We start from the raw sequence: 24,247 nt of genomic DNA, 5'->3' as shown, positions 1-24,247 counted from the left end.
GCACAGACCGGAGTCAAACAAAGACACCTATTTATCTAGAATTAAAGGAGGTGTTTGACTGACCCTTGCAGTTTTAGTCTGTTCTTTCTTCCCATTTCCTTTCATATCCTTTTTTTTTTCTTAAGTCCTTCCTTCCTTCCTTCCTCCCTCCCTCCCCTACTTCTCCTTCCTTCTCTCTCTCTCTCTCCCTCCCTTCCTCTTTTCTGTGTTTTGTAATTATTTGCATTCTTCTTTCACTTCTTTCTATGTTCTCACATTTCTCTTTTTAACCACTCAGTTGACCCTTGCAGTTTTAGTTTGTTCTTTCTTCCTTTTTTCCTTCACAGGCTTTTTATCTTTCTTTAAATTTCTTCCCTCTTAAGCTCTTCATTTTCTTTCTTTATTTCTCCCTCCATCCCTTCCTTTTCTCCCTCCCTCCCTCCCTTTCTTCCTTCCTCTTTTCTGTGTATTGGGATTCTTTGTATTCTTCTTCCACTTCTTTCTCTGTTCCCTGGCATACTTCTTGCCTTCCCTCACTTCTTTCTTTGCTTCTTTCCTTCCTTCTCTCCCTCCCTCCCTCCCTTCTTTTTTGTGTTTAGTGATTATTTGTATTCTTCTTTCAATTCTTTCTTTGTTCCCATTTCTCTTCCTTAACCACTCAGTTGACCCTTCTTCTTTTTTGTGTTTTGTGATTATTTGTATTCTTCTTTCACTCTTTTCTCTGTTCCCCTATGTATTCCTTAACCACTCAGTTGAATTCTCCTTATGCACTCCTTCAGTCCTTCCTTCCTTCTTCCAGTCACCTTCCTTAGTGCCTTATTTTTAATGTCCTCGATTGACTTAATTACTTCTTTCCCTTTCTTCCTTCTTTCCGTCATTCCTTTCGTTCTTCCTTCCTTCCTTCCTCGTTTGGTACTTATTTTTATTCTTATTTTACTTCTTTCATTCTTTCCTTTTCTCTTCTTTAACCACTCTATTGCTTTCTGCTGATATCCTTCGTTAATCCTTTCTTCATTTCTTCCTTTTTCGAATCGCCTTCCTTAATGTCTTCCTTTTTAAGGTCTCGCTCGAGACCTTTTGCTGCCGAGTTGCTTGTCAAGGGAGATAGACCTGGGCACGAGCGCCGATTGCACATTGTGGACGCGCATGCCCAGCCCCCCGGAGCCGTGCACATCTCCAGAAAGTCAGCTATGCCGCTCTCAGTCGCTTGCTCACGCGCACACGCACATACACCCCACCCTCCCTTCCTCCTCCCCCCAACCTACTTACGGGCTCACGCCATCAGCACTCACCAGTATTGAAAACGCAGCACGGGCTCGGTGTAGAGAGGCACGGCAGGCTGCCTCCATAGCTCGCGTGGTTCCTCTCTTTCTGGTGTGACCACATCTTCTTTGCCCATATACATATCACGTAGGGTCAAGGCGCTGAACAGAAGCACCGCAGCAACCAGCCCTGAGTGACCGAACTCCGCCATACTGCCTGACCACTGGCATCATCATCTGACAAAGAAACGTCACTTCCGCTCTGACAGGTAAGTAAAATTCATGCAGTACCCCTGGGGTACTGTGAATGGTAAACTGCCTTAGATATAGCTGGTGAGATTTTCCTCTTACCGTTTAGGTTATGCCTAAGCTGTCGAAAGGTACGCCTGCCACATAGGCCAGGAGTTGCTTCAGAGGAAAAATAATTCCATCCCCTTTGAAATACGCTGAATGCTTAGCATTGATTCATAAATTAGCTAAGGTTAGGCAGTTGCTGGGCAAGCAGAAACAAAGTTCACGTAAACAACGTAAAATAAAAAGAATACCAGGAAATTAAATACACATGTAGAGAAATATTTGGCTTTTGAGTCCGCTTTTGTGATCCCCAAATCTATTAGAGGAGACAACAGTGGAAGTAGGGGAACTGTTGGAGAATCAGAGGCCGCTTTGACGGGCCACACTGCAGCACCGCGGGGCGAGGAAAGACTGCAGGCTTCAGTCGCAGGAGACTGAGTTACACTTCTGAAGTGAGGAAACACCGAGGTTGAGCCGTGTCACTCGGAGAGCGACTGCTGAACACTTTTGACGTTCTTGGCTGAACTCTCCTTCCTCCCCGCGACCCGTGTGATGCGTCCCGTGGGGTCCTGCTGCGGGGCAACAGGTGGAAGAGAGAGCCCATGGGAGTGAAGCGGGGTCCGGCCGGCACTGCATGGATCCTCTCCCGAGCTTAGACCTGCCAGAATGCACGACCTGCCCCGGGAGGTAAAACGGGACCGCAACTTCCCAGGAGGGTATTTATTTATTTAATGTGATTTTCTATAGCGCGAAGATTACCCGAAGGTGTCAGAGCGCTTTACAAAAGAAACAGTTGTGATACATAAGGATTTAGGATTACATGAGTTACATAAAAGATACAAACAGGAATTTTTTGTGCAAATGTACAAGTTGTAAAGTCACACAGGGCCCTGCGCCATCCTCATTGTATGCACTGCCCCCCCCCCCCCTTTCCCGCAAAGTCTTTTCACAACCTGCTCCACCATCGAGATAGACTGTGCCACGAAGCCTCCTGTACCGTAGACTCCCTGCCTCCACTCGCACCCTACCACACACCCTCACGATCCCCGCATACTGCCAACCACCCCCACACCTGCCGCTCAGGGGGGTTCCCAAAGCTTGACCTCTGCTAACAATGTGGGGATTTACATTTCACTTCAGAGCAAGTGATATAAGTCTGGGTAAGACAAGCATTACACCTCAGGTGTGGGGAACTGGCGAGAGCCAACTTACAAACTAGTTGGCAGCTCTGCTTATGGTGAGTTCAGAAGCCACAACAAAACCCGCTGACAACCGTCTCTGGCAAGAGAAGGGCAATCCATCTCCAGGGGAGACATAACTCACATCCCCAACAGGTGGGAATCTCAGCAGCTGCTCCCACATCGCTTTCGCTTAGTTTAAGTCCACGTCCTCCATGTACACATACGTGTGTGTGTTTAAAACATCAATATATACGTTTATGTTCTCAATTATTAATTTATTCTTTCTTTCTTTCTTTAGTACTTTTCATGTCCTCACTTTCTTTTTAGGGCTCGCCTGGCGTTGCAGCGCAAAGCGCTGCCGCTAGCGAGCCTTGTTGCCGCCCCAAGTGGTACCGACCGGGGCACGAGCAGACACCGGTCTGTGAACGCGCCAGCCGTAGGGAACGCCAACGTGCACGCTCATGGCGTCACGCTCCTGCCCCCCTGCGTCTCTTCCAAGGCGCGCTCCAGGCCGACTTGTTTAAAGAGGACTTTATATCAGGAGCACAAAGCGGGAGGACTACAAATAAGCGTATATATTTTATTTATTATAAAAGTTGCATGTTTCGTTTTGATATTGTTTCTTTTATTTACAGGGTGCTTGCGATGCCTGCAAGGCCCCCGCAGCCCACACTCACTACCCCGTTGCCACTTCTCCCTCCCAACCTCGTAAAGCACCGAGCGCCCGCTCTCTGTCACCACCACAGGCCCGGAAGGCGCCCGCCGCTCGCTCACAGTGTCCTGCGCGGAAGGCTCCTGCCGCCCGCTCCTGTTATGAAAGCCTCTTCAATTATCTAAAAACAGTCCCGGGCCACTTTAAGAGCTGGCGTTACTGCCAGAGGCGAGAATAGGTCAAGCTTTAAAAGGCCTTAATTGCCGAAGACTCGAAGATTTTCAGCTCCAGGGGGCGCGGCACTTGGGAACTGGGCTGATTAGGCACTAGTAATGTAACCGCTTTGTATGAAAGGGTAATCATCAGCGCAGATTTAAAGAGGAGGCCCATCCTAAACACAGCAGAGAGACAAACACAGCGATGGGTCTCCGCGAGTTTACTGAACTGCTGCTGAAAACGTGCCCAGGGATATTCTCTAAGAAGGACCAGGCTTGCCAGCAATTGCTATCCGAATATGCTGTGGAGGAGGTTGACTTTTCGAAAATTGTGCGAGTTCATTTCATCCAACGAGTCCAAAATGATGGGCAATGCATTTCATGCATCTGTATTTCCTTTGCTGCTTATCGTTTTCGGCCTGAGATCAGTGCCTGCTCCGGGACAACTTGGACACCCCACACCACTCTGGGAGGGCCAAGGCCGAAGGATTTCAGGGGAGCATTTCACTGGGTCAGCAGTTCATTGTTCATCCTGGTCTTTCGCCTCATGCACAGCTAAACCAGCCTGTCCTTATTTTACGGGGAGTGGGTAAGCTTTCCCCTCTAGGAGCACATAAGTTCGGTGGTAGAACACTTCTCAGCTCGAATGGCTGCTGCTAAAACGGCAAAGAAAGCTCACACTGCCTCAGGAAGGGCGAGGGGCCCCGTGGCACGGGGATGTCCCCTTCCCGAGAGACCCTGAGGGCCCCAGTGGCCCTGAGTAGGGATTATTCCCCGGGAGGGAGGATCAGGGGTTGCAGCACAACCGGCTCTGATTCTGGGGGACTGAAGGGGCCCGTGAGCGGGTTGTGTGCTGGCTGCATGGTGTGTGAGAGTTCGCCTCACCCTTTCACCAAGGGAAGCTAGGGGCTTGGCTCCATTGTTCCCCTGGGTGCAGCAGTTATTGCCCGCGCCCCACACTTCTCGGGCATAAAACCCCCTGACCTGTCTCGCCACAGACGAGCCTGGTATGCCCCTGGCTCTCTGTTGCTCACACTGTGTGGCGCAGCTGCATTGGCCCTCTCCTCAGGGGCTCGTTTTTTGGGCCCGCTGGTTTAAACATGCCAATCTGAAATGGATTGATGAGAATGATGCGTCCGTGAACCTCACACATGCAGGCTAGAGCGGGCGACTTTGGAGCTGGGGAACCAGGTTGAGTCTGGCAAGGGACTCACTCATCCTGTGATCCTGGGCGAACCTCTTTATATTCCCGGGCCTAAAAATGAATGTGTCCGTCTGTAATGCAACTGGTGCACATATAAAACGTTTTGATGCCTTCGGTACGAGTTTGCTCTATTTAAAACTGCAAAGAAAAGAAGAGGAGGTCGTTTTGTGGATGTGATTTCAAACCCTCCTCGTTCCACAGTCGTGGGTATTGTGATACGGAGAGAATCAGTCTGCCACCCACGACAGAGGAGACCGGTAAGCAGAACGGCAGACAGGGTCAGAGAGTGCTGCACAAGCCTATGCCCTGCAGAATGATCCCAGAAGGCAGCGGAGAGGGTTCGGGCAGCAGCAGCACAGATCGGAGTACATTAAAGATTCTGTTCAGCTGCCTCCAGAGGAGCTGCCTCAAATATCAGAGGCAAATGCGCCAGTACATAGAATGGTAAAAGTGAAGTGACTTAGTTGGAAACCCAGAACTGATTGAAATTCACCCTCATGAAATGGGGCCGGTTAACTGTGCTCACTTCACATATAACATAACCCGTTAGCATGACTCTTCCTCGGGTATCCAATGAGATAGCTCAGTGAGTCAAACACTTCTTGAAATTGCTCGTCATTCTCACCTCTCAGAAGAGTTTACAGCTCTTAGCAACAACCGGCCTACAGCACCATGCAGACTGATGACACCTGCAAAAGAGGGAAACTGCCCCTTTATATTAGCCACCGAACACCAGGCTGTTCATGGTATTTAATGGCTTTAACTGGCGTCCTAAATAACCTACAATGGCTTCTAGGCCACGTGGTTTTTCACTTGTGCTTCAACTTTCGAGCGCACGCATCCTTCCGTCGTGATGGAACTGTGTACTAATTGGAATCAGATGTTTCCTCTGATCTTTCCTCTGACCCCCTTCAGCACCTTATATGATCTGCAATCATCAGGAGGTGAAAGCGAAAGGAGGCAGCCACGTGCGCACTGAGGGGTCCTTTCTTTTCAGCCGGTGCTGCGGTCCTCCGAGCACACCCTTACATTAACAGATAGGGGTGAGCAATAAATCTCACCCTTACCCTCCCACCACACCTCCTTGGAATGTGGCTGCTGAGAATTTTTTTTTTTATGTATTTAATGCATTTTTATAAAGCGCGGACTTTACCCAAAGGTGTCAGAGCACTGTACAATAAAACCAGTTACGTTACATGAGAGAACTGTTATAGGAATAGAACAAACAAACATAGCATGAACAGAGTGTACAAGCAAAAGTAAGAATAAATATGTGTTGCTAGGGTCCTCCTGCAATGTCGGATGATGAGTGTGCCTGCAGCGAGAGACATAGCAGTGTGAGAGACAGCATATGTGTGTTCTAGGGAGAGACCGCAGTGTGAGTGAGACCGCAGTGTGAGAGACCTTTTATTTATGTTTTGGTTTTTGAAACATAAATAAAACGCATTGTTATTTGCAATGTCAATAGCTCAAACTTACGTAAATACGCGACCTATTGCATTGCAAATGGTCTCGCATTTGCGAGAGATTAAGCTATTGGCATTGTAAATGACAAGGCCAATAGCTCTAACTTTTGCAAAGGCGAGACCGTTGCATTGTAAATGCTTGTACAGTCCTTTGTTAGCTCTTTCATTGCATGTCCCACCAACTCTTCCATCTGTTATTCATTTATCCATTCTTCTTTCGTTCTTTCATTCTTTCTGTCATTCCCACTTCATAGCTGATTTAATTCCTTTCGTCATTCATCCTTTTTCATCTCCTTCATTCACTCTTTCCGTCCTTTCTCCCTGCATTCTCTAAATCATTCTCATTCTATGCATTTCTTGCTATGTTATTTCTTCATTCTTTGACCCTATTTTCTTACATTCTTTCCTTTTTGCCCTCCGTCTCTACGTGCTTTCATCTTTCATCCATGCGGTCTCCTTAATCCCCCTTCCAATTTTACTTAATTCCTTCCTCCGTTAGTTCCTTCCACTTTCCCTCACGTCTTTCCTTCATTTGTTTGCTTGTCTTTTCTCTTTTCCTCCTTCCCTCGAGCCTTTCGTCCTGACTCCATTCTTTCCTCTTCCTTCCTTCCTCCTTTTTTCTCTCCAACTTTGGTTCCACCATTCCTTCCTCCCTCCCTACCCCTGCCCTATTCCTCGTTTGTCTGTCCCCTCAATTCTTCCGGTCTCCCCCTTTCCCCCTGCTTTTGTTACTTCTTTTCTTGTTTCTTTTTGCCTGCCCTCCTTACGCCCTCCTTTTGTTAATTGCTTTTTTCTTTGTTCCCCTTTCTACTCCATTCCTGGTACCTACGTTATTTCCATCTCCTTTCTTCAAGTCCTTCATTGCTGTGTTGCTAAACTTCACTCTTCAGTTTTAATTCCTTCCCTCACTTCTTTCAATCTTTCTTTTTTTCCTATATTTCCCCTTTCTTGCAATCTTTGAAACTTATTTTTCCTTCCATTCTTTCTCTTTCTTTTTCCATTCTCCCCTCTTTGGTTTGGTTCTTCCATCCCTTTCCTCTTCCTTCTTCCTCCATTTTTAACTTTTTTTCTTCCTCTCTTCAAACATCACCCTGCTGCAATCATTGCTGCTCTTTTTATTCTCTCGTTATCGTTTTATTTATGTCATTTTTTTCTTCTTCCAATTTCGACCTGATATTTGACTTTTTTTATTCCTTCCCTTTCTCCCGTCTCTTCCCCTTTTCCCTTCTCCCTGGTTCTACATTATCTTTCTCTGTTTCTGTTTTCAGCCTTCTCGCTCTTTCTTTCGCCCCCTCTTGCCTCCCTCTTACTCATCCTTGTAATCCCTGATTTTACAGCAGAGCTAGGCTTTGGCATCCAGCCTTGCTGGCACAATGCAATTGCTTAAGGTTGCTAAAGAGACAAAGCTCCTTGGCGAGTTCAGTAAGAAAAGCAGGAGCACAAACCGCCTCGACACTCCCAGGCAGCCCCTTTTGATCCACATGGGAGACAGGACCCATTTAGCTGTCAAAAATGCCTCTACAATGTGATGTTTGTGGAAAAGCGCAGAGTCGACTTCACTGTGCCATCAAAAGAAGTCTGGTCTGATGGGCAGAGAGCCGATCTGTGTTCCCCCGCATTTACGAGAGTTTTGGCTAAAGGACAAGGACCTTTTATTTATGTTTTGATTTTCAAACAGATAAATAAAAGGCATTGTCATTTAGAATGCCAATAGCTTGAACTCTTTAAAATGCGAGACCTATTGCACTGCAAATGGCAGCGCCTGTGCTATAAAAATAAAACAAAAGCTTTAGGAGAGAGCGTGTAGGAGGCAGGACAAAGCTATTTGAGAAAGTAGTGCTCAGAGGCTGTAATTTAAGCCTTCCGAGTAACAACACACATAACAGGGGGTGTCGCCATGGGAGGTTATTAAATTTGAGGAGGCAGTACTAAGGAGGGACTACTAAGCCTACTGACCAATGAACAGCCACAGTTCACAATGGACAATGACACAAGCCAATAAAAAATATGGACAGAGAGTGGGCAGAGCTTCAAGGCGCTACCTGAATAGAGAAGGCCTCACTGAGCAGCGCATGTGCTGCCCAGGCTGGACCTAAAAAGAAAGTGCAAGGGCCCACATTTTTAGGTCGAGGACCGAAAGGCTGCGCTTGCGCAGTCTCCTGGAGGAGATTTAATGTTTTGGAGTATGGGGGCTTGAACCCGCCTCTCCTCCATCGGCTGGCTTCCTAAACGGAGGCCAGCCATTGGAGGAGAAGGGAGTCACTCCAATAAAGCCCCGTCTCTTTCGGATTCGGGGGTGTGTTTTTTTGCGTTCTTTCCACTGTGACATCATCTGTCACTCAGAAGCCAAAAACAAGTCCCCGAATCCGAAAATGTTCGGAGCTTTGCGGCCGCCATTTTGGTTCCCCTGTTGAGGAGTCCGCATCTATGCTTTCCTTCCCTCCCCATTCGGTCCGGGCTCCGGTGCAGTTCGGGGTCATATTTCCGCGCCCCTGGCTCACGTCGGTCCCCCGTGATCACACTTCTGCCCTTACCTCTGCGGCCCGAGAGCATGCACGGCGAAAAGCACTAGCACTGCAGCGCCGCCATTTCAGCGTGTGATGGACTCCAACAGCGATTACAAGCAGATGAGCCAGCGCCCGGCAGCAGCCCCCAGCAGCACGGCTATCAGCAGCAACACCCGCACGCCGGCCATGGGGAGGGGACGGACAGCGCTGCCACCGAGCAAAGCTGTTCGAGGTCCGGTCGCAGAGTGTCCGCATGGGGCTCGGCCCTTCACAGGTATGCAGGAACACCTCGGCACAGAAGCAGGCACGGCAGGGAAGACCACCGTTTCTACTCCCAACCACCTTTCACCTTTCTTTTCTCATGAGTTCGCCCTCTCCCTGTCCTCAGTCTTACCTCACCAGCCCCTGCTGCCCTTTACACCTGTCCGTTCCTCTTCGCCCGTCCCCTCTCCCTCATTGGTAGCTGCTACCCATTTCACCCGTATTCTCACTCCCATATCTCTTCCTGCTGTCCTTTTTATCAGTCCAAAATCTATCTCTTGCTCATTCGTCTCTGCTCTCCTTTTATCCGTCTTCCCTCTCCCTCTCTCTCTTATTAGTCCGTGGTCTCTCTTTCACTCATCTCCCCTACTAGTTTGTCGTCTTCTTGCACCAGTCGGCCACTCTCCGCTCACACATCCCCGCTCTGCCTCCCGCCTGTAGCCTCTCCCTCACTAGCCCCTGCTCTCTTAACTAGTCTGTCCCCAACCCCTCGCTGGTTAGTGCTAGTCAGTCTGCTTTCCAGTCAGTGCTCCCTGCTCGATCCTTCTTTCATCCGCATATCTACTTTCCCCGCGCTCCTCTTCTTCACTGTGCCCTCTCCTGCGCACTAGCTCTCGTGAACCATTCCCCCGTCTGCCACTCTCCCCACGCTAATATTTTGTACCCATTTACCATTCGACCCCCCGGCCCCCTGCTTTCCCTCGCATCCGTCTGTCCTGCCTCTACCTCGTTGCTATCCGCTCTCCATTTCATCCCTCTGTCCCCGCTCCCACACTGCCTCCTGCGCTTCTTTCAGCAGGCCTTCCCCGCTCCACTCACTGGTCCTCTTCTCACCTGCCTCTCCCCACTAGTCCGGGCTCCACTTTTCATCATTGGGTCTCTCTATCAACTCTAGTTGTAGTTCTCCATTCGCCAGTATGCTCTTGCCGCCCTACCCCAAATTCGACCCTCCTCTCTGTTTCGTCTGTCTGTCCTCTCTCTCCCTCTAAATATCTGTCCGCCTGTCCTTTGCTCTCACCAGTGCCTGCACACTGCTCTCTTTCACACCAGTCCATTATCTCCGTCCCCCTGTTGTCCCTCCTCGCTTTCTCCTCCACTGGTCCCCTCTCCCTAGTCCCTGCTCTCTCTTTTTCCGCCCACCTGTCTCCTGCTCCTCTCACTATCGCGTTTTGCTTTCGGCAGCCTGTCCTCCCTCCGCGCACTCGTCCCTTCTCGTCTCATATTCATTCGCCTCCATCCCCCTCACTATGATCTGCTCATCTTTTCAGCCGCCTGCTCCCTCTCCCTTACTATCCCTGCCCTCATTCCACTATATCAGCGCCCCCTCTCACTAGTCTCTGCTCGCCTTTTTATACTCCTGTCTCGCTAGCCCGGCTCCCCCTTTTTCCCGTCACCAGCACCGATTCCCCTCTTTCGGCCTTGCCCTCTCTTTGAACGGCCCGTCCCTTTCACCCAACAAGTTGCTGCTTTCCTTGCCTCTCCCCATCGGCCCGTCTCCCTCGCAGTATAGATGTATTTCTGACCCGGGCTCACCCATTAGCCGCCCCCTACCCATCCAGCAAGGGTGTAAGGATGTGAAATGGGCCCCCCTCGCCCCTATTCACCTTGCACCTGACACGCTTTGCCGCACTTTCCTGATGGGTGACTCTCTTCTCAGCAGGTGTCTTGGCCGGGTGCCTGGTCATTCCCCGTGGCCCTCCGCCCTCTCTATCGTGGTCTCTTTTCCCCTCACTGAGTGACCCTCCCGCATCCTGGCCGCCAGCTCGGTCCCTGCCCCCTCCCTTCTCCTCACCATGACCCCACGCACAGGTCTCAGACCCTCCCTCGCACATCTGGGCTCCCGCCCAGCCTCGGGTTTCCAGAGCGCCAGCATCAGCGCTATGCCAGCCCCTCCCGGGCTCCCGGACTCGCCCCTCCAACGTCTCTCCAACCACACTTGCTGCCTTTACCAATGGTTGCATATAGCCAGGTTCTGAGCTGGGATGGTGCAGTGAGATAAATAATGGTGATGGATCAAGCCCTGATCTTTGGACTGGGTAAGAGTGGTCTGCTTAATTCAGACACTCTGTTCATCACCACCCCCCTTTCTGAATCGATTTTGGCCACTATAGGTGTGGCAGGGTATACTCAGACATGAGTCCCTTTCTCACTGCTCCATCAGGATTCAAGCAAGCCGGGCCGAAGAAGGCTGAAATGCCAGAAACCGGTCCCCGGTAGCTTGTCTCCTTTCTGGTGAAGAATTGGCTTGGTAGTTTAGTCTGCCCTGTTCCCATGATGCACTGGGCCAGGGACAGACTGATTTGCATATAGCCAGGTTCTGAACTGGGATGGGGCAGTGAGATAAATAACGGTGATGGATCAAGCCCTGATCTTTGGACTGGGTAAGAGTGGTCTGTTTAACTCAGACACTCTGTTCATCACCACCCCCTTTTTGTAAATCGTTTACCAATGGTTCAGCAGTCACCTTTGTTTGGGACATTTTTGGATTTTGATTCATTCGGTTTGGGCCTCCCACGTTCTATTTTATCTGTGGTATAAGTTTATGTTCATTTGTCCTGACCATTGACCTATGTTTTTACCCTTTAGGCTCCGACCTTTGAATTTGAACTTATGCTTCTAACCAACCAATGCCATTTGCTTTTTGTTATCTGGTTCTGATTTGTGACAGGCGCCTGCGTTGTCCTAGTCGCGATGGCTCCGATTGTGTGTGTGGGGCTCTGATTGTGTGTGTGGGGCTCTGTGTGTGTGCGGGGCTCTGTGTGTGTGTGTGGGGCTCTGTGTGTGTGCGGGGCTCTGTGTGTGTGTGTGTGTGCGGGGCTCTGTGTGTGTGTGTGTGTGCGGGGCTCTGTGTGTGTGTGTGCGGGGCTCTGTGTGTGTGCGGGGCTCTGTGTGTGCGGGGCTGTGTGTGTGTGCGGGGCTCTGTGTGTGTGTGGGGCTCTCTCTGCGTGTGGGGCTCTGCGTGTGTGGTGCTGTGTGTGCGTGTGTGACTCTGTGTCCGCGAATACTCTCTACTACTCTCTAATGCTCACCTATTGCCATTGTAAAGGACAATACCATGTATTTATGTTAAGAAAAAAAGAAAAAAAGTCATGAGCAATGCCAATAGCACTACCTTTAATAATGCCGAGACCATTGCATTGTAAATGCTTGTTTTGCCTCCTTCTCGCATTTTTCACTTCCGGGTCGGGGACGCGATTGGCCTCGAGGGTGATTCTACCCAGAACTTGGACACCACACGTACCCATGTGGTGTACCTACGAGAGATTTCTATTATTCAACGACTTGGACTTGGGGATTATTGTTGCCACGTACTGTTTGAAGGTTGGCGACCCTTCTGCACATTTTGATTAGAACGGCTGAAACGGAACTTCTACGCCATCAATTTTCTACTATTTGGGTACCCTGCCGGGTTGGAATTATCACCGGATTAGGGCCCTTACAGATAAGGAATCAGCCATTGAGCCCTGAAGAGTTATGGTGTCGAGATTTGTATAGACCCATAACGAAACACGTGTCGGCTGGCTGTGAATTTCCATTCTGTGACGATCCAATAAAAGGAGATATACATCACAAACACCTACGTTGGACCTTTGTTTACTGTGAACCATACAGAGTAGCACTCTACTTGTTTGTACCTAATCTGTGTGCGCGGGACTTTGTTTCATTCTCGCATTTTTGTGTTGTCGGCAAACGCCGTGTTTTGTTTCAAAGGCGGGAGCCCGTCCACTCTTTAATATTTGGCGCTAAAATGTAGTGCTTTGTTTGGGAGAGGAGGTGAGTGTATGGTACAATCTCTGTGTGGAAATCTTAAACAAACACATTTTGCCAGTCCCCGTTCAATTGGAATCTCTGAGGGAACTAAATCACTGGCGAATTCCCTTTACGTGTTTTACATTCATGGTTCAGCAATCTACCTGTGTTTTGTCTGTTAATTTACGGAGATGATTATACGGCCCGTTTCAGTGTTTGATTTAAATTAGTACCGCGTCCGATACCCGGAGGAACACAGCCCGCATAAGCCCAGCAGGTCCCGAGTCCAACCATCGCACACTCTCTACTCGGCCCCGGCTTAGTGATGCACGCGCTCCCCTCTATACTTACCACCAATCCATGTCACACAGCAGCAGGCCAGCCCAATATGCCCGGCCAGAGACAATCCATCCCCCCGAAATGTAAGTGACTTGACTTGCAAAAAATGGACCACGGCCCCACCAAAAGCCCACTCCAAACTAGGCAAAATCCCCAGACTTAACAAACAAAGCGAATGTGTCCTTTTGTAACGTAACTGGTGCTCATGTAAAGCGCTCCAATACATTCGGGTCGAGTTCGCGCTATATAAATCTGCAAAAACAAAGCTCGGGTCAAAGAAGGGAGGCATTTTGGGGAGGTAAACAGACTTTTTCAGCACTTACAAATTCAGCGTCACAGACCAGGATTCACTGGGGTTGCTTCCACATGCTCCAATCCTAGCTGGGGTTGCTCCCACATGCTCCAATCCTAGGTTGCCTTACACATTAGTAGTACTTCCCGCTCCCTGACGACTGCTGAGATATATTCGACTTTGGGATTGGATTTCATGCAACCCGGAAGTGTTTACGGCAGAAATTATACCAGTTTAGTAAAATTAATAACAGAAGAGGAACGTTAGGCTAAATTCACTGACTGCCCATGTAAGTAGAGGATAGTAGATCGCATTATTTAGCATGTGAGCGTGATACCTTTGGGTTTATTAGTTAGGGTAAAGGTTTTTCTTACTTTAACACGGTTAACTAGATGCAGCATGTTTCCCTGTGGCAGTAAAGGAATAAAGAAATAGTATTCTCTGACGTTTGCGTGTCTCTTGCGACTCTTCTGAGTGCTAGTCCATAACGAGAAAAATGCGATGATGTGATCGCGTGGTTTTGTGTTTAAATACGAGGATATGAGGCAGAACATTGCAACCTATAAGCACCAGAAAGCAGTACAGCATGAATGCACACAGTTGCGGTATCGGAAAGTTGTTTGTCATGTCCCACCTACTAATTTTTGTTGCGTAATCGGAACTTCTTTTGAATGGTGAAAAATGATGTGTCAATGAAACAACATTGTGATATATCGGCAGAAACTCAAGTAGCTCCGTGTAAAGAATCCGTAGTTCACTCGATACTGTAGTTCCCCCTTTTATTCTGTTGTTCGGTTTGTTTTCACCATAAAAAAGGCACAATTATCTAGAGTACTCTATTGCAATCCAATAAAAGTCGAAACGATCCGTTTAAGTACGACCAGCAAAACTTAATTCATGGCTCTTTTTCTGCTTATGTTTATGAAGGTTTTTTAGAAACTCCGGTAAAACCAAATTTGTGTGTTGCTTTACAAATAAAAATAAATAAAATAAGTACTCTTTCAACATCACCATATTATTACGTTATTCTCCTTTGCCCATTGCCATTTTCGTTTTAAAGTAATTTTTCTCATGCTTTCAGCAATGTTATTCTAGATACCTTTTAGTTTCATAGCTGAATTGTGAAGGCGAAACAAAACAATCCCTAAATACTTTTTTTCGTGGCCATTCTATTGACGTAAACTGACATTTATGCATATGTTCCCCCATTGCATTTCGTTTATTTATGTATCTGAGTGAATATTTTTATTTATAAACGTTCTACATTTAGTATTGATTGCCCATGTATAATGTTTGTTGTTCTAAAGTTTGATAGTCCTTCAATTATTCATGTATATGTATTAAATGTAATATATATTGTGTGATATAATTTAGTGACGGTGCAATGAAATTCATTCTGATTCTTGCATTTTACAACATTTAGTACGAGGACCGGTCTTTTTTAAATCGTCAGAAAAGTGTATTTAAGTCTGGTATAGATAACTGTGAAAGAGCTTCCCTGGAGATCTATGTGAGCTAAGCAACACATATTCCCATATCTGGCAAGTTTTCAGATTGTTTCTGAGTGAATTTCTGTGTGTTCTAAGTGTGCTTGCATGTGGCCTTTCATTGCCTTGAATGTTGCACTTTGAGTTTCACTATGGCAATCAGAAGCAAGAAGTTTACTCTTAAACCGGCAACCTAACCTGAGCTGTGTAGAAGTGGCTGTGTGCTCTAGCATTCCTTTACATGTGAGTTAGGAGCTGCAACACAGAAGATCGAAATGGTGCGTTAGAAACGTTTATTTCTATTGATGCTAATAAGGAATGTAAGTTCAAGCACATGGAGCTGTTCTAAATCGGCCTTACAATGAGATGGTTCACAGCCACTCTGCCAATGGGAAAAGTGCATCTTTAACCTCTGGAATATAAATCGTTAACAATTATACATTTATGACTGGTAGTATCAGTCACCTGTCACCAGTTATCTGATGACAATAGAATCGTTGCATTATAAAGAAGGATTTAGTTTAATGTTCCCGTGATCAGACACATTCATTTTAAATATGCATATTGAGGTATTTACCCAAATTGTATTTAAAAACAAACATTTGGACCTACAAACAAAAAAGTATATATATGAGTTTAATTTTAGATTCGGATTCAGATTTAGACTCAGATTACTGCACCAGTGAAGATCCACTTGTACTAGTGCACGGAGTTTGAACTATTGCCTGCTGACTTTGCAGCTGCGTTATGTTATGACAAATCAGGACTGTGGTGAGCTGCTGCCATGCACAATTGCTAAAAGTAATCCTTTCTCATCATCATGTGTAGCATCTCCAAAAGCAGATTGCAATCTGGAGCTTGTTGTTTTACTTTTTAGTTTTAAATCGTCTGCTGGCCCACATAATATTAATGTTACTGACATATAAGGCTTAGAAGTACTTGTGTGGGTATCAGGAGAGACTGCAACAGGTGCAAAACTACTCTTAAAAACAACCCAATGGTTATATCTGCATTATCGCCCATGCCTCCATTACTAAGCTGTTTTAATACAGTTTTAAGCCCGGGGCCATGAAGCTACCCTCCCCAGGACACCTCGCGGTGCCTAGTGATGTTACTGGTTGTCACACTTCTTCACTCTTAGACTTCCGCCAGCTGCAGCGCTGCTTTGTGTTGCTAGGCGGCTGCTTCTGTGTCAAGCATGCACAACAGTATATCAGCCTGAGCAGCACAGCATGGAAGCCACTCTGTAATATGGCTCCACTCAGTATCAGCATTCCAAGAACTCGGAGCAGGTGCTCTGCAGCATTTGTTGCTAGTCCATTGATTCCTTCGTCTTTGCACAATGCTGATCAGCACTGGCACGCACACGGGCCATTGAACAACCTGCTTACTTGCATACAGTGCAAGTTGTCTGGCGGGCACGGCGGACCAGAGCAGAGGAGGGAACACAATTCCTGCCTGCACCAACCATCTGGTGTGGCAGTGGCGGCCGCCATGGCACGCGGGTGGCGGGGCGGTCGCGTCTCTGCTCCTGCTCTCCTCGTGCAACTCGAGGAACAGGAAGCACGGCAGCCCCCAGGTGATTGGTTTTGAGTGTTCTGGTTCGACGCTTAACCAGGGAATTGGGGCAAAGCAGTACGAAACATAAAATGATAATAACGCAAAGTTATTATCATTTATTGTTTCTACTATGCACTGCTTAAAAGCAGTGAGGTGACGCTCCTCCATCATAGATCACTTTCAAATCGGGCATACTTGCGAGCAATGTTCTACTATATCGTGCTGATGCTAACCTGCTCCTAGTAATTTTATCATTTCACTGTGTTGTTATCGCTTTTAAATATACTGCTTCTAAATATATTGCATCAGAACAGTGAAACTCCGAATTCAGTTTAAATGCTCGCTAAATCATTGTCAAGAATTTACATAGAATTCTTACTGAAAAGCGCCCTTACCTGCTTAATAGGTGTAATTCAAACGCTTGGGGGCTCGCATATCCTCACCTCCGGAGAGCGCCGGAAGTAAGGTTGGGGCCAGAACCTTCGGTTAGTGCTCTAGATGCGCATTCACTGGGGCTTCTTAAACACGTCCGCAAAGCGGGCACTCCAAAGGCGCACCGGTTGCGCACATCGCCAGCCATGCTTCCGGCTTTGAGTCCCATGCAGGGAGGGAGCAACAAAAGACATACACTCAGGAGCAACTCCTACAGTTGAGAGAAGGTAGGAGTGATGATCCCCTTAATACATCCTCCATGCAGGTTAAAGTGCCTATTGTAGAGAGCAAGCCGGCTGACCTTAAGTGTGGTTTGCTTAGTGTCAGATCCCTTGTAAAACACCACCAGAAGGTTAACATATTGATCAATACCCTTAAATTAGATGCATTTATTTCTCACTGAAACCTGGACTCGCCCTGACTCTGAGGTCGAATTGGGAATGTCATGCCCAGTTGTCTATAAGGTGCTCCACAAGCCGCGGGTTACTGGAAGAGGTGGGGGAGTTGGATTTATATTTAAGGATATTTCGACCTTTGTGCAACTCTCTATTGACGACACCGAGGGTATGGAGACCATGGGATTCTCCCTGATGAGCCCAAGTGGACATTTGTTTTCAGGCATTATCTGCTCTCGTCCTCCTGTTGCAGTGAACTCCCACTTCCAGAATTTTATTAATACATTGTTTAATTTGGCACTCACACACTCTAACATGGTTATTGTAGGGGACTTCAACCTCTGGGCTAATGGAAACAATGGGTCAGCACTTAACGATCTTGTGGGAACTTGAACTTACAACAGCTGATACCAGCCCCCTACCCACCAAGGTGGTCATGTTCTAGACCTAATTTTTGCCAAGGAAAATATAGCCAAAGTTGAGGCCATTTCGCCTCTGTCCTGGACGGATCACTTCCTTGTTTCTTTCTCAGTAGGTAGCCCCACAAAGAATCCTAGATCTTGCGATTACACCTAACAAAATGCATGATATAGACAACCAAACGTCCTGATTTACTGATTCCAATGTGTTTGACGCAAACAAGCCTGGGGAAATCAACTACCAGGAATTTTGTACACAGATCAATAAGACGCTTGACCAGTTTATTTCTATAAAAAATTAAGAACTAAGCATAAACGATCTGCCCCCTGGTTTAACGAGAATTTGAAAGTTCTCAGACACAACTGCAAATTGGCAGAAAGAAAATTGAGGAAAGGCTATGGTACTGCCGATAAAGAAGCTTTGAAGGTCACCTTGAATAACTACAAAAATGAAATGTCCAAAGCTAAGGTGGAGTTTTTTGCCAATTCTATTCTGGAGGCCCCTAATAAAACCCGCAGTGTCTTCAAAATAGTTGAAGAATTATCCAAACCAGACTCCCTAAAAAGTAAAACTGTCACAACTCAAGAACTCTGCGACAGCTTAGCTATTTTTTTTTTAGGAGAAAATCTCCAAGATAATAACTGGGTTGTCAATAAATCAGGAGAATTAGAGTAATATGGCCTCTGAGGCTTACGATCCGTCGTCTGTAGGTCAACTAAATGAAGAGGCTCGCGAGTACAGACCAACAACTCTAAGCCAGGTTGTTCTTCCTACGGACAATGAGTTCTACAAACTTGCTAAGAGCATTAAATCTGGATCCCCCTTGGACCCTCTTTCCCCCCCCCCCCCCCCCCCCCCCCCCACTCCAAGGTCTGGAAGGAGTATGGCAGACAGTTACTGCCACAACTCCATCGGATCTGCAGTCAATCCCTGAGCAGTGGGATAGTTATTTCCTGCTGGAAACAGGCTTTAGAGACACCCCTGCTGAAGAAACCCACCCTTCACCCTCAGTGTCCAAACAACTACGGTCCTTTATCACTTCTCCCTTACCCGGTAAAAATTCTCGAACGCTTGGTTCGCAGAGTTCTGTCTACCTTTTGGGAAATCAATTTGAGATTCGAAGATGAGCAATTTGGTTTTTGACCAGGCCTCGGGACATAGACAGCATTGGTTGTGGTCTTGGACGAACTTAGAATGAGGGCAGACAGAGGTCAATCAACTGTGCTAATTTTACTCGATATGTCTGCCGCATTCGACACAGTCAACCACAACATTTTATTGAGGCGGCTTGCGGAACTTGGGCAGGAAGACCTTGCTTTTAATTGGCTCAAATCCTATCTGGAGAATAGGCAACAAGCAGTGCAACTCCTCCCCCCCCCCCCTTTTCATCCAATTTTAGAACGGTTGAGCATGGGGTCTCTCAAGGATCTTCCATTAGCCCCATCCTTTTCAACATTTATTTAAGACCTCTGATTCCCATCATTAAATCCTATAACATCACGCTGTTGAATTATGCTGACGACACGCAGGTCATCCTGTCTCTTGAAGGCAGGGAGTCTGCGTCACTCAGTGACTTCCACGAGTGCATGCAGAAACGGCTAGTTGGCTTATGGATAATTCCCTGCAATTTAATGGTGGGAAAACAGAGACAATCTGCACTGTACAGTGGAAAAAGTCCCTCGCCCACTTCCAGATGAATTTTGGCCTATCCAGACAGACACACCTCCCTGCGGCTGATGTGCGCAATCTGGGGGTAGTCTTCGACAACAAGCTGAGTATAGAGAAACATGTAAATAAAACAGTAGGCACTTGTTTTTCCCTTATCAAAGCCTTGCAGATGATCCTTCCCATGCTGCCTCTGTCAGCCAGGGCTCTAGTAGTCAGAAGCGTCCTCCTGAGGCGGCTAGACTACTGTAACGTCCTGCTTCTTGATGCACCTAATTTTCTCATTAAGAGACTACAAAGAATACAAACAATTGCGGCCAAGTTAGCCTTAAAGAGGAGACTGGATGACTGCATCTGCGGCTCTTGTCGATCTCCTCTGGCTTCCTCTGGCCCAGAGAATCCAGTTCAAAGCTGCATGCATTGTGTTCAAGGCCCTTCATGGACATGGACCCCGGCCTCTGCAGAACAAAATTGTCTAGTACTCCCTATCACAAACTCTTCGCTCCTCTACTGCTCAGCTGGCCTGTACCACCAGAGCACGAACTTCCAGATGTGGTGGCAGAGCATTGAGCTGTGCAGCGGCACAGCTGTGAAATAACCTCCCATTTAACATCAGATAATTAGAGGAGTTCGTACAGTTTAGAAAAAAACTTAAAACCCATCTTTTCCCTAGAGTCACATCACCTGCTGTAGGTAAACTCTGCGTGTGTAGTGGAACCTTTTTTCTTTTCAGCGCCAGGATACCCGTGGGGTGATAGAGCGCTTTATAAATACCTGATACATACATACATACATAGCGGTGGAGCCGCCACTGGAGTGGGCCCGTGAAAATAGCAGAAGACGTGGGATCCATGTGAAGCTGGACCCTGGGCATGCTGTTTATTTGTTAATTTACTCGCCCCGCCGGATGATTGAGCAGCCTGTCTAAATGTAATGTATCCTAAACAAAACACTACGTCACCATGGCCGTGATTTTCACATGCGGGACAGCAGGCTATTGTTGTTGGCAGGCCGAGCCAGGACTGAGAGCAGCAGCATACATTAAGCGCTTTGTGCGGGCTGCAGCTTTTGAACCGCCTTGTGATGTCCACAGTGTTTTAGGGCGCTCCGTATGTGTGACTAATGCACTTGAGTGCAGTGATACAGACATTAGCACTAAAAAGCGTGAGTTAGTCTAACCCCTGATGTTTTGTGCTTGGCAGGGCTGCATCCTTTGTTAAGGTCACTGGTTCCTCAGAGCCAGAAAGTCATAATCAGCTCGGGGACACCATAACTGAAGAAGTGAGTGACTTTCTCCAAGTATTGAATCTAACTAGACAACAAATCTGTTTTACAATTAGGGTATAGAGTGTAGAAGCCATCAAAAGAAACTCAGATAGCTACTTTTGGTGCTTAGAAAGCTTAGCTTGTGGTCAGAAGAGAGGGGTTAGTTACCAAATACTGATTTAATTATTTTATTTTGTTAATTCTTGAAAAACGAATACAATTTTGCAGTTAAAAAATGTTTTATAAAAAAGATATGTTGCTGAATAATTTATTTCATTGCCACTGTTGTCCTTACTTTTATAGTTACATCTATACACCTGTTCTGCAGTAGGTTAAGACATTCTTAAGAAAAACCCAAACTATATATATATATTTCAAAGAGTTTATTATAATATTTTGTTTTGCCAATTTATGCTAGATGGGTTGTATGAAAAAAATGACATTTGTGCAATAAAGTACACGTAGTGGATTGTTTCTACCCATGCCACAACTTATTTGTGTTTCGGAGTTATTTATATGTATTTATGGTTCCTGAGGTGTCTTTTAGTAACTTCAGTTGATTAGGGTCCCAAATCTCCCTCTGATCCCCAAACCCAGCCCAGCCCTCATTCTGTATTTGTAACCGAAACTGCAGCTTATTGTCAGAAAACTTTTTGTTTGGGTACGAAAGGCCAATCCTCTCGTACTATAAAGAATCCTATAGTCTCGGAGGCTGATCATTGTTCTAAACGCATCATCAAGTAACACATAGACAGTTTGTGGGTTACAGTCTGCTAGATTCCTGGGCTTCTGTTGCTCCTCTTGCGCTTTGCCAGAGGGTTTAAGGTAACTAAAAACTGGGTTATAGTTTCACTGATCAGTGTGGCGTGGCATCATGATGCCCTGTAGGCATCCCATTCCAGTAAAAATGCTTAAGGTCTAACTGTTTCTTTTAGCTCACATGTATTGAAGTCAAATGCAAAACTGAAAGATTGTGGTGCTTCTGTGGCATGGATGAAAAATTTTCATGACCCTGTAATGAGAGGTGTATATTACATGTGTGCCATTATGAAGAGATATGGACTCGAAATACCTGTGGCCAATCCTTTCGTACCCAAACAAAAAGTTTTCTGACAATAAGCTGCAGTTTCGGTTACAAATACAGAATGAGGGCTGGGCTGGGTTTGGGGATCAGAGGGAGATTTGGGACCCTAATCAACTGAAGTTACTAAAAGACACCTCAGGAACCATAAATACATATAAATAACTCCGAAACACAAATAAGTTGTGGCATGGGTAGAAACAATCCACTACGTGTACTTTATTGCACAAATGTCATTTTTTCATACAACCCATCTAGCATAAATTGGCAAAACAAAATATTTACAGTGTATTATTCATAGGTAAAGGAGTGTAACCTTTAGCACTGAGCAAACATTCCTGGGCAGTGTGTACATACCACTTCACCAAATAAAATGTTGTCTCTAGAGTAAGGGAGTGCTGAATTTGAGAAAAAACGTGAAGTGCCCAAAATATTGAGGATGATGTATTTTATATCAGGCTTGGTTACTTCAGTGTTATTACAAAGTTGGGCAAGCATTAATGTATTTAAATCAGATTGGCCTTTCTTTTTCTGTAGAGATTTTTGCTCAGTCTAAGGATGGGGTCAAATGAAGGCCAATACTGTGTGCAGTAAATGTAAACGCTCGTATCTTGGCCACCTTTGTGTAATTGTTGATGCATTTCAACCCTTTGGGACTGGGTTTGAGGGTCTTCCTTAGGGCAGAGGTTCCACAGAATGTTGTATTCTCTTGCGTCTGGGTGTTCACTAGGTATGTACTGGTGAATCTCTTCATTCATGGTTTATCTGGGCCTGGGTGTATGAAGTTGGTGTCCTCCTTGCTGCTGCTCCCACCAACAGGCCGAGTGCTTGGAGCACTCCAGAGGCATTCCTCTTGGCCATCTTCGAGGCCAGTGAGGGCTGCAATAAATGATGAACTGCCGGTATACACAAATTATGCCCCATTGGCCCAACTCACTGGGAGCAGATTTCCCAAATAAAGCTCCACCGTCTTTGAGGTCAGTCAATTTCCATTCAGCGATACTTCCTTCCTCAGAACGCATCACAGCAGGCGAGTCCCTGAGGACCATAAACATTCTACACACGGACAGGAGGCCTAGTGCTGTCTCCAGTTACAAAGGAGATCTCGGCCGCATTTCTGAATACTGGGAATTGGTATGATCGTATTGATTTGAGAGCGGATGCCCAGAGGAAGTTTCATATTATTACAGTTTCAGGAATTAAATGTGTTGCCAGGAATGAATCTGTGTTGCAGTTGAACAGTAAATCTGAATGAATGATTGAGATGGATACAATGATTATTTGAAGATAAACTTTGAGAAGTTTGCTACATATTAGACTGAATTTGTTGAATATAAATTGATGGTTGGCAGATAGAATGGTTTACACTTATTTCTGAGTGGGCCATGCAGTTTGTGGATATTGAGCAGACAAATATCTATTCCTATTCCTGCACCCGAGGTGAAAGACTTTCTTGTGGAGATTATATTGGTACTCAGGATATTTGTTACATCCTGGGAGGTGTGCCTTTATGAAGCACATAGGGCGCTTTATTGTCCTTTGGCTTTGTTGGAACTTACTGATTTTACTGGCCTTGATGTGAACCCCTCGTTGGACTGAATAACAATATCTTTAGAAAAGGCCAGGACACTATGATTTCAAATCAATAATCCTTGTCCAGTCTTGTGACCATCTTGAAAAAAATGCATCCTATTTAAAATACACCATACTCAATGTTTGTGTATCCCAATTTTTCTCTCAAATTCAGCACTGCCTTACACGTGTGACCACGTTTAATTGGTGGAGAGTGTAGGTGCTATACCCAATATAAAATATTACAAAGTTTTTTCCTATGCATAATGTACCGTGACTAAGCTATTTTACTAATGTATTTGCACTAGTTGTGCCATATAAAACATTGCCATTTGTGAAGCAAACCACACAAAGCTGAATTTCTTTTCTTTCCATGGCCACAACTAAACTGTCTTTCCTGTGATTTTGGAGAATGTACACTTCTCACTGATCAGTGTGGTGTTGTTTAGTAATCTTGAGATGTCCGTTGTCGCTAGAGGTTTCAAAACTGATATAAAGAAGAAATGAGAGGCAATATGATCACAGATAGGTGTGTCACATATTACGTTTATATTGTAATCTGTTTTTTTTACTATGTTATATGTTCTCTTTTGTGCTTCATGAATGTCAGTTTTTTTGCGTTTTTGTAATGTATCCAAGTACAGATTGGTAAACGTATGTCTTCATATGTGTTTGCATTCCTGAAGTAGCCCTTGATGTAGGGCGAAACCCGTTGGCTGTGGCTTCATGACGTAGAAGAATTAGGAAAATGTAATAGAGCGTTACGAGCTTTCCAGGAGGGACTTTCCCATACCGCTCTGACGGCAGCCATCCGTAAGCATTGATGGTGGAACCACTGATCTCTTTATCCTGCCTGTATGTAGTATCGGCAGCCGGTACGATCAAGGCAGTCGCTTGCCTCTATAGGCGCTTTACCCAGGAGATGAGAGAGCCCCTTGGAGAGCCTGCGTCTTAAATGGGAGACTGA

The 24,247-nt window shown here is 46.2% G+C and overlaps 1 protein-coding gene across 1 annotated transcript in view; it reads left to right on the top strand.

Annotated features, from left to right (window-relative positions):
• The first annotated feature begins 13,581 nt into the window (after positions 1-13,581).
• The window catches only part of TIPIN (TIMELESS interacting protein), a 313,598-nt gene continuing 302,932 nt past the window's right edge, over positions 13,582-24,247 (top strand). The window contains exon 1 of the mRNA XM_086957990.1: positions 13,582-13,691. The gene's annotated coding sequence lies outside the window, so the exon portion shown is untranslated. The remainder of the gene's footprint in view (positions 13,692-24,247) is intronic.

This window comes from Lissotriton vulgaris, chromosome 2_1 (genome assembly GCF_964263255.1).
Source record: "Lissotriton vulgaris chromosome 2_1, aLisVul1.2, whole genome shotgun sequence".
Classification (NCBI taxonomy): Eukaryota; Metazoa; Chordata; class Amphibia; order Caudata; family Salamandridae; genus Lissotriton; species Lissotriton vulgaris.
The sequence above is the reverse complement of the archived record's forward strand: the minus strand, read 5'-3'. Positions and strand labels throughout refer to the sequence as shown.